The sequence below is a fragment of the Euprymna scolopes genome, chromosome 24 (assembly GCF_053919585.1).
Source record: "Euprymna scolopes isolate OS-2025 chromosome 24, ASM5391958v1, whole genome shotgun sequence".
In the NCBI taxonomy this organism is placed as follows: Eukaryota; Metazoa; Mollusca; class Cephalopoda; order Sepiida; family Sepiolidae; genus Euprymna; species Euprymna scolopes.
The window spans coordinates 31,669,851-31,673,113 of record NC_136505.1 but is presented as its reverse complement, the minus strand read 5'-3'; positions in this window follow the sequence as shown (position 1 = coordinate 31,673,113).

Here is a 3,263-nt window from a genome sequence, read left to right as displayed (position 1 = left end):
AGAAAGAAACTGAGACATGCGCATGCGAGTATTACGTTTTTTTTTCTAAACAGCTCATTTATTGTAAGTAAAAATAAATACACGAGCTGAGATCGAAACCCAAACCTAGAGACAGTGAGTAAACTACGATAACCATTAGATCAGCTTGCCATGATCTTTAAAAAGTGTTTTCAAACCTCTTGAAACAGTTAACAGATGGATAAAAAACTAATGGCCCCCCACAAGTACGTATTTTGGAATCTTGACCCCTTAGCGGCCCGTTTTTTTATGAAAACTGGTTAAAAAGTTTTCCACGTATCTGAATACACTATATACCAAATTTAAAGTCTGTAGATGGAAAAAGTCGTTGGGTATATAGGTTGAGAAGTGTCCTCACAAATTCTCACTTTTATAGGCATATAGATTGAAGAACACGCGAAAGAATAGATACTTAATATTATTTTTAACTTATTTTTCTCTGCCCCACCTCCAACTATTTTGGCCCCTAAGCTAATTTTTTTTCCTAGCTCACTTTTACTTCTAATTATTTAAGTTCCTGTTTTTCTTAAGTTGATTTCTGGCCTTGACATCTTTAACTATGTCCTTTATTTTCTTTCATTTATTCATGACTTTCATATTTTGCGTTGTCTTTTTTGTTGTTGTTTCTTTGCACTTAATAATCGTTTTTTTTTCATTTTTTTCTTCGTTTTAGTTCTGTTTTAATTTGTTGAGTAGATTTATTTAAATTTTACTTCCTGTAAAAATCCTCTCTTACTTCTGGCAACGTAATATTTTGCCCGGCTTGTAAGACGCCATCTTTGTTTTTGTTTTTGACTATTGCGAAAAACGGAAAAGCATTTTCCTTCCTTAAAAAAAATGAATGAACGAAAAAAAAAAAAAAACAAAGAATAAAAAAACAAACAAAAAACATAACGACGAAGAACAAATAAAAAAAAACTACAAAAGAAATTCTAACACAAACTTATTTTACATTTGTTCACAATTTCTGATGATTAAAACTTAAACGAAAATAAAGCCTACGTTTCTGAATTTTGGAGATGAGGATTGAGTATTCGTTTTATTTGGATTCTGCAGACTACTGTTCTCAGTTTCAGTGCTATTTTCACAACGTTTCGGTCCAGATAACCTCCGATCTTCTTCGCATCTATCTTATCGAACTCGGGAATCTTTCCGCAACCACCCGTGGCGTAGTGAATCAGATACTTGGTAAAATTCAGTTGTAAATTTGCACACTTTTGGAAGTTGAAGGTTCAATCCCCAGTGCGGGCGACACTCGTATTAGAATTGCGAATTATTTAAAGCTTTTACTCAATCATAACTGACGAGATGAGGTCATGCTACTCCCGTGAATTGAATAAAGAGTTAGAATTTTATACTCGTAAAGACGATGCCACCACGACAAGCTAAGGAAGCGAGCAATCAGTAATAGAATCTTCAGCATTTAAGAGAATATATAATTATTTCCACAGTCAAATAACGTCGCAGCTCACAAAATCCAAGAAAGTCAACAAATCGTAAGTCCAAGATTCGAGTTTCGCCCTCATTTGGGCTCATCAGTTAGACACATCCGCGCTCAGGATTTGAAACCCGAGCCTTTTGCATGCTAGGCGAGCACTCTGCCAACTGAGCAAACACGCCACACACACAAGAATGCCTATTAACTTGCACAGATCCAGCAGTCCGCGCCATAGATCTGACAGTTGAATGAACCTATCTCATACCGAACAAAGGGCGTGGTATCAAACCAGCTATGACCCAAGCCGACGTCTCACAAGTAGGAATTTTATACTCGACAAGCTAACCTAGCGAGCAATCAGTAATAGAATCTTCAGAATCCGAGAGAATATACTGGAATATGACATTTTTGTTTTTTGACGAGTAAGAATTTTCTCTCTGTGTTTTTAAACTAGGTTAAATTATATTAGGTTGACAGGAAGGTTATTGTGGTATTTTGAATTTTGATTTCTGATGATGTATTTTCAAATAAGTTTTCGTGATAATACCTTTATTTTATATATCATTTAAAAAAGCGTTTTTCGCTTTATCTAATTGTTTAAAACACGATCGTTTTAAAACAATTATGTCTTTTTTTCAGATCGTTGAATACAAGATGGAAAAAGGGAAATTTGTACAATTTTCTTATTACAATTAAAACTATGCCTAAATGCTGCTGAAATAACAAATGATATCAACGAAGCGTTCAGCCCAGGAACCACTACCGAACGCACCGCACAATAGTGCCTTAAGAAATTTCGTGGTGGTGACGAGACTCTTGAAGATGATCAGCGTAGTGGTAGATCATTGGACGTTGACAACGATCAATTAACAGCCTTAGTCGAAGCCAATCTACGCACAACTGTTTCAGAAGTTGCTTCTGAATTAGACGTAAAGTATACAACGATTTTCAATCACTTAAGAGAGATTGGAAAAACAAAACATGATAAATGGGTGCCTTACAAATGGAACGACAACCAAAAGAAACGCAGTTATGAAGTGTCATCTTCTCTTCTTTTACGCAACAAGAACGACCCCCTTCTCCACCGGGTTATGACTTGCGATGAAAAGTGGGGTTTTTACAACAACCGGCGACGCGCAGCTCAGTGGTTAGACGCCGACGAAGCCTTACGACACTTTCCAAAGCCAGAGTGGCACCAAAAGAAGGTCATGCTGACTGTTTGTTGGTGTGCGACCGGTCTGATATATAACAGTTTTTTTTTTAATACAGGCGAAACCATTATGGCGGAGAAGTACTGTCAACTAAAGGATAAAATGGATCAGAAATTTCTACATCAACAACCAAGAGAATAGACCCATTCTCCTCCACGACAATGCCCGACCATACGTTTCTAAACCGACTCTGTAGAAGTTGAACGAATTGAGCTACGAAACTCTGCCTAATCGGCCATACTCTCCAGACCTTTCACCTAACGACTACCACTTTTCAAGCATCTCGACAACTTTCTGCTTAAAATACCTAAGCGATATCAAGAACGCCTTCATCGCCACCAGAACGCAAGATTTTTACGTCACTGGCATAAATACACTTGTTTTACGTAGGCAAAAGTGTGTAGATTCTGATGGTGCTTATTTCAATCAATACATTTTTGTTTGAGCTGAGATATGTTCATCCGAATTTAAAAGTTGAAAACCGCAAGAGCACTCTTGTCAACCTGATGAATGAGGGCCGTATTTCGTTTTCGTTATTAATGAAATAAAACATGGTTGATATACCGTAAAACTGTCAAAGCACACATCTTATAAAA